The sequence below is a fragment of the Peromyscus californicus genome, unplaced genomic scaffold, assembly GCF_007827085.1.
Source record: "Peromyscus californicus insignis strain IS unplaced genomic scaffold, ASM782708v3 Scaffold_15__1_contigs__length_86483966, whole genome shotgun sequence".
Classification (NCBI taxonomy): Eukaryota; Metazoa; Chordata; class Mammalia; order Rodentia; family Cricetidae; genus Peromyscus; species Peromyscus californicus.
Window position 1 is genome coordinate 30,215,516 of NW_026294447.1, and position 13,586 is coordinate 30,229,101.

General features: G+C 38.2%; 1 protein-coding gene across 5 annotated transcripts in view; it reads left to right on the forward strand.

The window, feature by feature from the left end:
- Positions 1 to 1,226: 1,226 nt before the first annotated feature.
- Positions 1,227 to 13,586, forward strand: part of Lrfn5 (leucine rich repeat and fibronectin type III domain containing 5) — a 292,776-nt gene continuing 280,416 nt past the window's right edge. For all 5 annotated transcript variants that reach the window (XR_008218326.1, XM_052738593.1, XM_052738592.1 and 2 more), the window contains exon 1: positions 1,227 to 1,388. The gene's annotated coding sequence lies outside the window, so the exon portion shown is untranslated. The remainder of the gene's footprint in view (positions 1,389 to 13,586) is intronic.

A 13,586-nucleotide genomic window follows, 5' to 3' on the forward strand; every position in this document is an offset into this window, starting at 1 on the left:
TCTTCTTCCCTGGAAGATGTGAATGGCTTCTCAGCTAGCTGGTCCTTGGGATTCTTGACTTTGGGGAGCTGTGAGCCCAAAACCACCCATGTAATTCATGTTGCATGGTCGGTTATACCAGGAAAAAAAAAAAAGGCGCAACTGCACGGGGGTGGGGCAGATCCACGAAACATTCTGGAAACGAGAAATAGAAAGAGGGGAGAGGAATAGAAATATGAATATTGAAAGACCTGAGAAGACTTTCGGAATCTCCCGTCTGGCCCTTCCGTTTTCCGGCACGAACCTGGATGTTTTCCACCTTTTCAAGTCATCTTGGTGTTTCTCTAGTGTTTTGTAAACCGCTTTCCAGCTAGCTGCGTGTGTGTATGTGTGTGTTTGTGCGCGTGTGTATGTGTGCGCGCCTATCGGATGCATTTGACAGTCTTTTTTTCCAACTGCCCAGAAGCAAATGTGTTAACTCAGAGATGCCCCTCCATGCCCAGGTTCTCTCAGAGCGCGGAGGACGCCCAGACCCGTTTTCCTGACTGGATTCCGGGCGACTGCTGGGCTGTGGAGCCAGGTGTATGGATCACTTAATCCAGAGGCTTGGGAAGTAGCTGTATTAACCAGCTTCCAGGTACATCGCAAGGTCAAGAGAGGGTCTTGCAGCTGTCTTATTTCCCTGCATCTTGACTTTCCCGTTTTGGTCAGAAGAATATGAACGTGTCTGTCCACGACATTTGAAGCCCAAACTTCGGCACTTCCACCTGGTTTACTGTATAAACAAGGTAATGAGGATTGCTTTTCAAACTGCTTAACGAACCCCCGACACTTCCATAGCCCTTCCAGGACTCCTTTACTCCCCAGCGAAATGTCACCAGCTTTTGAATTCCAAGGATTTGGGCTGCAGGAGAACTTGAAGGAAACGTGATCAAGGGCTATGTGAGAAAGCGACTGCTCTCTTTGCCGGTGGGCTGGTGAGCTTCGGGAGCGGATCTTGAGAAGGACTGGTACTGTTTCTCCCTCCGGATGCGGTGCTGGGAGTGCTTGTGCAAATGTGAGTGCGCGCGCGCCCGGCTGAGAATGTGTGAGTGTGTGTGAGCGTGTCTGTGTGTGTGTGTGTGTGCGCGGCCGCCCTGCTTCTGCCGGCTCCCCGGGCGCGGATCCATCGGTTTCATGGGGCGATTTGCGCTGATTCCCCACCCAGCGCGACCTGCGGGCAGCGGCGGCAGTGGCAGGAGCCACCTCTCTGACTCCCTAGGATGCGGGTGCTGAGCTATGGCAAAGGGCAGCGAAGTGATGAGCGAGACCCCAGATCAGCCGTGAAAGCCACCTGGAGCCACCTTGCCTGGATCTTACCTGCAGGCAGAAAGTCCTCCTATGACCGTCTTTCCCCCTAGAGGCACCAGGTAACAATGAAGGACTACTTGCCTCACCCACTTTCCTTAAGGGCTTGTTTCTAGCATCGTATCTGCATTGCAGGCTACTTTACTTATTAATGTTTTGAAAATCATTAGGAAGGGCTGGGTACCCAAGGGCGCTTGCTCAGTGAGGGGACATGCAGTTCCTGGTACATAAAATGTGAGCCTATACCTAAGCACGTAGTGTGGTAGTGAAATCTAAAGATATATGAATACATCAAGCCTGGAGATACTTTTTGAAAAGGGACAGGCTTGTCGAACCTGTCTGAAGGTGCCAGAGATGAATGGTTCATGTTTCCTTCAGGGTATGGTTGTTGCGGACCATTTGGTATCCAACCCTCCAGATACTGGAGTGAGATCCCGTGTTTGTTTCCCCGCCCCCCACATCTATCAAAGATTTTTTTTCCCTCCCCCTGACCCTTCTATCTCTTGTGCCTGGTTGTTTTCCTCCCCTTGTTGTGTACGATCTTGCCAGATCCTTTTAGTAGTTGTGAATTACGCATCTGGAGACTTTGATGTGAAATGGAGTTTTCTTGGGACTTGCTTAGTATGGAAAGGAATTCCTTGTCATGGGTGTGTATTGAGACGAGGTGTTTAACTGCCGGGGTTTGGTTTGATGTAGCAGAATAGATGGATGCAAGAAGTCGTTTTTATGTCTGGGAGAAGGAGGCCAAAAACCAATAGCCACCACCCAGCCCCAGCCCCGGTGACAACATCAGCCCTGGCCCCTCTGCTTTATCAGAGAGGTGGACAGAAGCTTGTGTTCCCTGTTTGCTGTTTGTGTACAATAGGTATTTTGAAAATTCCTTCCAGTGCTTTGATTTAAAACCAGGTTGAATTTGAGACTGCCTAATTAGCATATTGGATCTGATATGTGAAAATGGAGATTCCCTTCATTGGAGGAGGCAGAACAAATTTAGTTAACTTCCAGTGCCCCTTATCTTTGCACATTGTTCATTTTCTCCTCCCCATCACCACAGTTGCCTATTCCCTACAGAAAAATTCACTTCTTTCTCGAGGGCATTTGAATTAACAACATAAAGCACTTCCAAAGTAGTCTCATCAATGTTTAATTCCATAGTGAAGATGGTCTGAAAAATTCAGCTGAGGAGTGCTGGTTTTGTCTCCCGCCTTTAGGAGCTGCCTGCTGGCAGCACGCCACTGCCACTGAGGTTTGGCCTGGTGGGTCCCCAATTCACCGATCTAGGAGGCAGAGACAGGAACAGACTGATGGAGGTGGAGCAGAGTGTGGGGTGGTGTCTTCTGTTTGCTAAAGCTGTTTCGGAAGTATATGGAGACTGCCTGGTTGCCTTGTATTCCCTTCGTTTCTATAGATATCCATATGATGGCATTTGCAGATTACAAGCTAATGGGAAGCTGCTCTAGTTGTCCCTGCGCGCTGATGTCCCCAAGTCCTGCTCTAGAGTCTCGATTCGGCTGCTGGTGCAGCCCTGGCAGGGTGGTGGTGCTACAAGGCCATGTATGCAGAGGGCTTTGGGGGCTGGGCTCCACCGCTGCAGCTGGCAGGTCTGCTTTGACACTACTTGGGGCGGGGCTGGAGAGCTCAGCAGGCACTCTGGCAGACAGTGGGGCGCATTGTAGCGGTGGTGGCTGCCCGGGTCTAAGGGAAGAGAAATGGGAGATGAGTAGGGCGTTGGTGTTTGACCGCCTATTATGACTACAGCCTCCCTCCCCACTACCCCCCCCCCCCCCCCCCGCGCGCATGAGTATTTATTCAAAAATATGTAATGAAAGCTGGCTACAAAAATTGTTTGACATTCAAACACTGCATGCTTTATCAGGATTGAAACCTTGATAAGCTAAGTGTGTATTTCCTAGATCACTGTTTCTTTTTTTCTCATGCTCTCCTAGATTCCATCCGGTCATTTGCAGCTTTATTTTGCCTTCAATTAAAACAAAGCATATAAAATCAACTAGTCTTCCACTTTATACTCAGACATAAAGTCTAGGACTTTTCAGACTTTTCAGGCAGGTTTAGTGATTAACTTCAACGCAGAGAAAGGATATAGAGACTAACTCAACTCTGACAGTAAGGAAATCCATGCTCCACTATCTGGAGACTGGGGAGAAAAAAAAAATCTCATTGCCCACATTCAAAAAGATAGAGAGGAAAATAAAACACCAAACAAACAACAGAAAACAAAACAAAATAAACAAACAAAAAAACAAGATTTGAAGGAATTAAAGATAACTTCCCCCAAATCTTTTCTTTTAGTGAATTTATTTGAAATCTATCACTCAGAACATCCAACATACAAAGCTGACTTACATGGTAAACATCTCATAATTTTGTAAGCAAATAGCTCAGACATATCCAGAAGATGACTAAGAAAAATAAAAATTCTGCTGAAGAATGTTGGTGCTGGGAAAATAAATGTTTTCCTACCCGGGTTTCACTTCCCTTTGGCCTTTTCTCACTGTGGATTTCATCTTTTGCACGTCAGTTCTTATCTTTGTGCACCCATCATCAGGGTAGGCCGACAAATCCATAAACCAGAATTTAAATCCTCAGCTTGAACATACATTGTAGTGTGATTCAGGTTTAAAAAGGTCATTCCTCTGTAGGACTGGAGCTAGGTTAAATGTCATAAGGAAATAGATCTTCTAGCAGCTGGAAGGAAGGAAGGAGGGAAGGAAGGAAGGAAGGAAGGAAGGAAGGAAGGAAAGAGAGAGAGAGAGAGAGAGAGAGAGAGAGAGAGAGAGAGAGAGAGAGAGAAAGAAAGAAGGAAAGAAAGAAGGCAGGCTAGCTAAAGCTGGGTTGGAGATGAGGTTCTATCCCCCTTTTTAGACATTATCCCTAGGCAGAGGTGTTCCTGATAGCTGGGGGGGTGAAGAAATTGATAGGAAACTTCCCAGCAGGGATCTCCTCCTTGACAAATCTTTTCCTAGTCATTCCTAAAAGGAAAATAACAGGAAACATCCAGGAGCAGAGTCAGGTTGAAAGGAGTTGACACTAGATTTTCTTCTTCTAGATGATGTCTTTTAGTGATTCCCTTTTCCAGTTTGAAAAGAATGACCTTGAACAAGACCTGTATTCTGTGTTTCACATATCTCTCTTTTTTTAAAATTCAAAAATGTAATGTATACATGAATACACTCACATATTTCAGCTTTGATATGAGATTCATGTACTAGTTTGTTTAGGGAAGAGTTCATCAATGTTTATCTTTCCCTGACACCAGTCAAAGGTAATATCTTTCTTTTTCCTCCAGAGAAATAGAAGAGACATAGTTATCTGAAGAAGAATTGCCCCACCCTTATTCTTTTTTTAAATTTTTTTAACTATTATTTTTTTCTCTCATGCATGTCAATAGATTCTTGGTGTTAAAGCACTATGCTCTAGTGCATTTGGTATTTATCCACAGTCCCATGTTACACCCCCCTCCATCTTCTCGAAGGAATATCATTTTTTCTTTGCCCATTGAAGCTGTTTGAAGCACTTGTGGCTTGGTGGTTTTGCTGAGTTTTCTAGCTGGTGAAATTAGGACCAAGCTTTCTGCTGACTCGCTTGCTGTGCTGGTATATCGTAAGGATGAGATACTTGCAACAATCTAACTCTCTTCCTGTCCATCAGTGAAGCTACTCCACAACAACTATTCAGGTCTTCATTCATATACATAGCATTGAAAGCATCTTTGCCAATATTGAAAGAAGAAAAGTCACTTGAAAATTTTTAAAGAATTAACTAGTTAACCTGTTGTCTTTTTCTAATGATTTTGTTTAGTTAGAAATGGAACATGCTGGCATTTTTTTCATGGTTTCTTTAGTTTTTTTGTTTTTTTGTTTTTTGTTTTTTTTTGGTACCATACAAATAATTCTAAGCTTTATGTTTCATGGAAGAGTAAAGATTAAAATGTAGGCCTCCTACATATGAGTGTTACTCTTTAAGACACAGGACTAACAGATTTTGGTAAATCATTCCAGTGACACATGTGCACAGTTAAGTCGCAAGAATAGACCCATTTATTCAATTTCTGTAGCTCACATTCATATTCACGTGTCACCCTTCAATTTTAGAACCTAAGGAAATAAAAGTTTTATATTCTTTGGTGTATGCATGGTGAAATTAAAAGCTCTTATGTTTGTAATTATAGAAATTATTTTATCTAGAGGTAAAGCATCTTTTATTATACTCCATCTTCCTAAATTGTACAGTACTATGAAGACCTCAACAAGTAAAGAGGAAACAGAATAATTTTATTTGGAAATAGTTAATGCTATATTTAAAATCTGTAAAAAAATCATAGCATTCTGGTAGATACTGATCTAATAGAAGGCTTTTTGCTAAGTTATATGACAATCTAACAGTAATTATGAATGATAGGTAACAAGTGATTGAAAATTACAATGTAATTACATGGTTATATAAATGTACTATCAGTGAATTGATGCCAAGTAAAGTGCATGAACAGCCTTCAGTATTTAAGCTACAAAAATTATTTGTAATATTTGTCTGAAACTGATAGTTCATATTTCTTAACCTACTAGGTTATGTGGGAAATTACCTTGTTACACAGGAATTCCCAAGGTTATATAGAAAAGTGCCAAGTGATCAAATTTTTCCTTTCTAGAAAGTATATTCATAGAAAAGAAATATATCACATGTTAAATCTTATACTCATTTGAATCTTCTTGGTAGATTGAGTATACATACATACAAACATACACACACACACACACACACACACACACACACACACACACACACACATTGTGAGTTACATAACACATTGCAGATTTCAATGGAGTTTCTTAGAATTAATGTTACAGTCCCTGTGAAGCATGATTGCAGTATTTGGAAAGAAAATTGGATCTATTTTTAGATTTTACTACATAAAGGGCCCTAGAAAGGACATAATAAGATAGATGATTAAAGTTCAGATGCTTTTAGCAAATGTTGGGAAAAGTTTCAAAATTTTTACAAAATGTTTGAAAAAAAGTAAGTCTGTTTCAAGATATTCTCTATCACAACTAATATATTTAAACAGGAACAGAAGCCAAACAATGTTGCTTATCTTCATCTAGTTCCCTTTGATCTTTTCAGCTCCATAGAGCAAGTGCTAACAGCCCAGAAAGGAACATTTTACTTATTCTCTAGATACAATTTTCTTTTGACTTCTCCAAATCAAAGAAGGCTTTCCTCATGCTAGGCACACACTCTGCTGTTGAGCTCACAGTCAGCCTTATTTCCTATCTTGAAATAGGTTTTCCTGGACCTCAGTGACATCACCTCCAAAACTACAGGATATTCATATTAAACTATTAGAAGCATATTAACTACATTAAAGTTAACTCTCAGTGGTATGAAATGAAGTATTTTTCTCACTGGATTTTTTCATTAGTTGAAAGAAAATATTTTCATTAGAAACAATTTTAACAATTTAACACATCTGCTATATTTAAAGAAACATAATAAATTTATTCATTCAAACAATATCAAGAGAACTTGGAAGACTTTGAACATATCATGCAAAGGGGAAGAAATTATACTCTACAAAGACTTTTATTAGAGTCAGATTTTTGGGTATTGGGAAATATAAAATTATTGATGTATATTACTAATAAACATAAAATAGCAACATGTTTATGAAATATTAGTGAAAATGTGTCTATATCATAAAAACCACAGTCATGAAAATTTACTTAAAAATAATTTTGTTCAAAATATTGAATGTTTTAATTAAGTGTTCATGTACACAGTATAGCAAACTTCTTTATTTTTTGTATTTGAGTTACTTTAATTTTTACATAAGAGTATTTTGTCTGTATGTATGCATGTGCAACATTAAAATGCTTTTAATTTATATATCAACACTGTTGCTTTATTATACATGGAGATATATCCTCATAACACTAATAGTCACAGATCTTTTAATTTGCTATGTCCTGTTCAATACAATTACATCTAATTTAAAACTGAAAATGTCATGCTATTTATAGGAATTATGGGAGACAATCATAAAGCACAATGTATTGTGACCATGTGAACACAGTGTCTTAATAACATGAAAGCTATAAACACATAAGTTTGAGATACATTTATTAATTAACTGATATTTGGGCCTCTTTTAAGTATATTTTGTAGTAGTTATGAGGGAGACGATTGGGAAATCAAAGCTGTGTTCTGGAGGGTTTGGTTTTATACAGTAGTTATCAAGATGAAATTTGAGTTTTTGTATTTAATGTTTAGCCCTGTCCAACCTAAAATGTAAGCCATTTAACCTCTCTGAACCTCACTGTCCTCACAAAATGAGCTAGTATGACTGTAGGCTAGAACTATCTAGCAGCTTCAGTGTTACCATACATTGGGAACTTAGGTGTCTTCATTGTGATTGTGATCTTCTCATCCTTAGTTATAATGAGCCTAAGGAAGGAACAATAAAGGTAAGGGGAAAGCTTTAAATCCTATGATTGGAATAATAAAACTATAAGGTTACGATGACCAGGAGAACTATGGTCAATATATCCTGAGGCCAAGCAGAAGATGGAAAACAGGCGATTTGCCCAGGTTTAGGAAACGTTAGGCTCTAGGAACTGATCTACTTGGTCAGTGAATGACCTACTCAAACACTTTACCACTGAAATATGTTTTGACACACAATGGACACAGAACTATGAAACTTCTAATTTTCTTGACATGCTCTTTAAAAGAGATTGAAGTTTCCCTGCCGACTTTCTCTTTGGCTAACTTCCTGTGCCTTTAATAACTTCAAAATCACTTTACTGAAAGTGATTATTCTATATTTCTGTTAAGTATGCCATAATGTCATGCTTTTCATTGATATAAAATTTTGGCATAGGGGGAGGTATTATCATATATGGAAGGCCTTATTACTGATAATGGTACCTTGGAGTATTAGAGTTGAATTACTTCAGACCCTCAACCCATAATTTCCTTGCTTATACACACACGAGTTAGGGGCAATTTTATTTGATTTTTGTTAACCTTTTTACATTTTATGCTCAGTAATGTTAGACTCACTGTCTGAACAGATGCTTGGGATGAATTCTGGTTTGTCTGTTCCACATTTCACTGAAGCACAGAACCAACGCCAACAAATAATGCAGATGTCAGTATGACCATCATTTCCGCTTTTGACTTGGGCACAAAAAAAGTGAAGCCAGTCTTGCACTCATGTACCTTTCTTCCACCTGAACTGGAATAGAGCCTTAGAGCCCCTTTACACATACCTCTAAGATGGTCATGAGATGAAACATACTCTTCTTCTGAGTTTAGACTCTAGTAACCTGAGATTACTTCCTCAATGCTCCATTTACATGCTTTACTCATAATGGTCAAGTTACTTAAATGTTTCCTACCTTCCCCCCTACAGATTGTGATGGTGTTCTTCATGAGGACCGTACAAAACAATGAAACAGAGAAACACAAGAAACGTAGCTGAGCGGTGGGTGGTGGTGCACACCTTTAATCCTAGCACTTGGGAGGCAGAGGTAGGATGATCTCCACGAGTTCAAGGCCAGGCAAGGGTACACAAAGAAACCCTGTCTTAAAAAAAAAAACAGAACAAAACAAAACAAAAACCAACAACAACTAAAAATACTTTGGGCTGGAGAGATGGCTCAGTAGTTAAGAGCACTGGTACTCTTCCAGAGGACCTAGGTTCAATTCCCAACACCTACATGGCAGCTGATAACTCTCTGTGACTCCAGTTCCAGAGCATCTGGCACCCCTACATAGATATACATGCAGGTAAAACACCAATGTGCATAAAAATAAATAAATCTTAAAAGAAAAAAGAAATGTAAATTACTCACTCTTAAGTTGTTTAACTGGATGTATCAAGGGCTTTCTGAGATCTACAAAAATGACTACAATCATGTCCTTTATACTCTTTAATAATTATTTATTTGTTATTTAATACAAGCATGAAAACTCTCAACCATTGTCTCTCTTAAGACACAGTCAATATGGCGTAGATGCTCATGTGGGAAAACCAGTGTAGAGCAACAGTAAACTGTCTTTCATGGAGAAAGTCCAAAAACAGTCATGTTGCTAATCTCGTCTTTGCCTTTTAATTTACTGCCAGACCTAGATGGTTTATTTCTAGAATATTAATTAATTTTGTTTGCATGTTCTTTTTAAAACAAAATCAGCATCTAAGCTCCAAGCAGCCTCCGCAGCTTCCTTATGAAATTAATTGTTTTCTAACAAGGTGAGAGAGGTTGAAGGAAGAAAGATATAGTAAATCTCCCCTTTTCCTGGTGTCCTTAAAGAACCAGTCTTTAGATAATGACTATGAACCGAAATTTTCCTTGCTATTCTTTGGGGGCATTATGCTTAAAATGATTTTTTTAAGCCTTACATATAATAGAGAATGCAAATAGTTATCAAAATTGACACATCAAGGGTAAATATCATTAATCTTTCCTTAATGACTCCCTGTCTCCATTGTATATGTTAGTAATTGGAAAGGGTCCTCAGGGGCCAGCCAGTCCATTGCATGCTTTGAGCAATTTACACTAATTTTTTTCTTTCGCTTCTGCCTTAACTATAAGATTTTTCTTTGATTCATTTTGCCTTTATGAATGTATTTTTCAGTCCATCAGTTTCACTTTTTAACTCACAAATGAGAATTTATTAAGAAAATAGTATAATTGTTGGTATGAGAGCCTCAGACTAAGTCTTAAGGCTTCCTCTGACATAACGCATGCTCTTCCCTGTCTTGTGTCTTACAAGGGAATCAATGAAAGATACCAACATTTCTTAGATATGATATCATAGATGACAGCATCATCACATGGTCTTATCAACTTGTTCATCTTCTTCTGAGAAGGTAGCCTACATCAGTTGCTGTTGATTTTTACTTCCACTTATACAGTAGACTTACAGCTTCATTGTGAGCATCTCCATTTTTTAGGCCTTCAAACTGAAACTCAGAGCATTTCATTTTAGATGGCTACAGTATGCAGCTGATAGATGAGAAGGTCAGAATTCAAAGCTAAGTACTTCCGATTCTAAAGAAGGTGCGTAAAAAAAAAAGAAGGTGCTAAAGCTTCTATACCTGGGATTTCCCCTGTATCCTACCTCTCATGATAGTTTGGTAACAGTTATTATATATATATATGTGCTCCAACCTCCTTCTTAGATGAGGCCATATTTCAAATATACACCAAATTCTTTATTTCCTTTGCTTTTTATATAATTTCATAAACTGCCAAATTTTATATTTGTATGTCTTTCAATGGCTTAATGGTTATCTATTAGGGGATTTAGAATTTGCTAGCATTAGAAAATTTCAAGTTCCCATGACAAAGGTCATCTTCTTATGCCTGAGTTTTCCACCATTAACATAATACCTAGGGACATGTGAGCCTCTCCATATTGCATTTGGGCTTGATTTACTCCAGTGTGACATTTTGTCATTGTCAAAATTACATGATTTCATTTTTTCTTCTAATTTTGCTTCAATAATTCATATTCTATATTCACTTCCTTAGTAAATTAAATTTAGATTGGGCAATTTATGCTGGGATTATGAATGCTTCATTATTTAAAGTTATTTAACAATGCTGTCATTAACATATCAAACTATTCTACCTAGAATTATCATAATTTAGACATACAATAAGCTATGGAGTCTAGGTCATAGAAAAGTCCGAATAAAATTATTTTATAATAATTGCTATAATTTACTTTGTATGAACTTTACATATTAAAATGAGTATTGTCATAGTAAATCTTTTGTCCCCTCTTGGTAAAAGAGATATGTTTGTAAAGAAATGCATGAAATTACATTTCATATGAATGTTTTTTCTTTCAATGACATATTTTAATTATAAATTTGAAAAATTTTTGATTATACTGAATATGGAATATTCTATTACATTCTCTATTACTTCTTACTGTGGTTTTGAAGTTTAATATTAGATAAATTATGTTAATTTGGTTATTTGTCATTTCTTCTAGTGAGTTCTAAAATAGTAAAGTGCATATTCTATGTATTTCATGTGTCAATATATATACAAACTTATTTTGTAGAATCATATGGATTAGTTTCTTCATCTGTAGAAGGGGACTAATACTGTTATGCACCTTAAAGGCTTGGAAGGAAAAGAATTAATTCTATGCATTTCACACACTAGTTCCCCCATAAATGAATAGAATCACCAATTATTATTAATATTATATTATAAGAAATTTATTATTTTATATACACAATAAATATAAATATCTTCATATGCATCACACATTCACTGAACTGAAGAGGAAGCGCAGTTCTACTTAACAGCTCAGCCTGTGATATTTGGCTTGAGTAACAGCTTGTTGCAAGTGTCCCACCTTTCTTGACAAAACTTACGAAAGAAAGATCCTTTTAGGATAATATCAAGCAATGTTTTACATTCCAAATTTAATATATAGCTTTGTTTTTTAAAAACACTTTAAATGCAAGGATTGTATAGATGTGGAGTAATTAACTATTGTTAAGTCAGGTGGGATAAAAATTTAAAAGCGACCTAGAGTAGTTTGTGGTTCTCAGGGCATGGTCAGATGAGCTAAAGACATTCACTATTGATGGGCTGTTTATGGATTTGAAGTAGTTCATGGAATCTTTTGTGGAGAAAGAAAACATATGTATACAATTACAGGCATAATTAAAACAGTAAGGTGCTTCAGGAAAGGCCATTGTTTTTGAGGAAAATATGACCCTCTTGTTAAGTGAATTATTTTTTTTTAATAAATTTTGTTTTTATTAAGAGATTTTCTATTCATTTTACATACCAACCACAGATTCTCCTGTCCTCCCTCCTCCCATCCCCTGTCTTCCCCCTCCAACCCATCCCCCCATTCCCATCTTCTCCAAGGCAAGGTCTCCCATGGGGAGTCTGCAGAGCCTGGTGCTGGCACATTCAGTTGAGGCAGGTAGGAGTGCCTCCTTCCTGCACCAAGGCCTTGCAAAGTATCTCACCATAGGCACTAGGTTCCAAAAAAAACCCAGCTCACACATTAGAGACAGGTTCCGATCCCAGTGCCTGGGGGCCCCCTATACAGTTCAAGCCAAACAACTGTCTTACCTATCCAGAGGGCTCAGTCCAGTACCATGGGGCTCCTCAGCTATTGTTCAGTGAATTGTAAAGAAATAAATAACTTCTATTCTTCCATAATTCAGGAAAATGGACTGTATTTTAGAGAAACAAGATAACTTTGCTGTCATGCTAACTTGTCTCTGAAAACTCTGCTTTTGCTTGGGATGTCTTTCATTGAAAGCTGAAATTCTTATCTGAGTAGTCATGTGGATATGTAAGTTTCATATTCAGTGACATGAAAGTGATGAATCAACATGTGTAATTAATGCTTGAATTTATCCAGTAAAGTTAGGAAAATAAAGTTTCTTTCATCTCAGAAGTTATTTATAGCATTATATCTTAAAAATATGGAGTAAATAATTACCGATGAAGTATCTCTGTTCAAGTCAGGAAGGAGGTTAAAATGAATTGGAAAGGAAGACTGAGAATTTCAGCGAAACATACCAGTCTTGCTGGAAAATGTGTCTTCTGGCTGTACTGATTGACTAACTGAATTGACAGTCACATGCATGCCAAAAACTTTTTAAAATACCGACTTTAGAAAGTGGTTGTAAAGCATAAAAACTTAGCTATGACAGAAAGAAGTGAGCTTCATTTTGTAATCACTGTGAATATGTTGATGTTTACATTTAATGCTGATATTCGTAACCTTTTGGTTGAAGGAGTATACACACACACACACACACACACACACACACACACACACACACACACACACACACACGTGATCTGCCCCTATCTTGGACTGTGATGTACAAACTGAAATAAACCCCTTCCTTCCAAAGTTAAACAACAACAAGACACAAGGAAGTAATATGTGAATATTTTTATTTTCTTTAAATGATAGTTTCATCATCTTTACCATCTCTTTTCCTTTGGTCAATCCCTCCCATGCATCCCCCCAAGCTCCAAGTCTTCAGAAGTGATTGTGGTCCCTGGAGTATCTGCAGAAATCAGAAAAGCCAAAGGGGACCACGTGTTTGGGAGGGCAGGAGCAGTGGGGAGAGGAGTAGCAAGGTTCAAGGGATTCGAAGCTGGATTGAAAAACTAGAGGTACTTAGGGAGAGGAAGGGAGTTAAATTCACTGTGCTTTTGAAGTTTGTCTCTTTTCACATGGCA